Source organism: Colobus angolensis, unplaced genomic scaffold, assembly GCF_000951035.1.
Source record: "Colobus angolensis palliatus isolate OR3802 unplaced genomic scaffold, Cang.pa_1.0 Scaffold30, whole genome shotgun sequence".
Taxonomy (NCBI): domain Eukaryota; kingdom Metazoa; phylum Chordata; class Mammalia; order Primates; family Cercopithecidae; genus Colobus; species Colobus angolensis.
In genome coordinates this window covers 12,012,864-12,013,550 of record NW_012116266.1, presented here as the reverse complement: position 1 = coordinate 12,013,550, position 687 = coordinate 12,012,864, and the positions used below count along the sequence as shown (strand labels likewise).

The 687-nt window shown below is 41.3% G+C and overlaps 1 protein-coding gene across 3 annotated transcripts in view; it reads right to left on the bottom strand.

Annotated features, from left to right (window-relative positions):
- Window positions 1-687, bottom strand: part of SF3B1 (splicing factor 3b, subunit 1, 155kDa) — a 66,320-nt gene that overhangs the window by 48,604 nt on the left and 17,029 nt on the right. The window lies entirely within an intron of this gene.

Here is a 687-nt window from a genome sequence, read left to right as displayed (position 1 = left end):
CTACTAAAAAATACAAAAAACTAGCCGGGCGAGGTGGCGGGAGCCTGTAGTCCCAGCTACTTGGGAGGCTGAGGCAGGAGAACGGCGTAAACCCGGGAAGTGGAGCTTGCAGTGAGCTGAGATCCGGCCACTGCACTCCAGCCTGGGCGACAGAGCGAGACTCCGTCTCATAAAAAAAAAAAGAAAAGAAAAAATGAGAGAACATACCAAAATGAGTAACCAGGGGTCAAAAACAATGAAGACTTGAGGAGGCAAAGAAACATCTATGCTAATAATCTCTTCCAACTTCAATTATGACCAACATGAACAAATCCTGTTCCAGCCCAATCCCTTCCCAATTTGGACTCGTAGTTCAATACATTCAGATGTGAAGACAAAGAAAAAAGGGATACTGTCTGCTAGTGACTGAGCAAAAAGAGACTAGGACCTCCTATTGGCCACACAAAACTGCCAAAAGCTGGCACTCTTTAACCCATTTAAACCATTAAATATTCCAATTTCCACACTGTTGTGCACATCAATAGTTTCTGCCTTTTTATTACTGGGTAGTATTCCACTGTGCTTGTGTGTTTATCCATTCTCTAGTTGAAGTACATCGAGTTGTTTGCAGTGATTACAAGTAAAGCTACTGTAAACATTTGTTTAGAGGTTTTTGTGTGAAGACAGGTTTTTTTTTTTTTTTTTTTT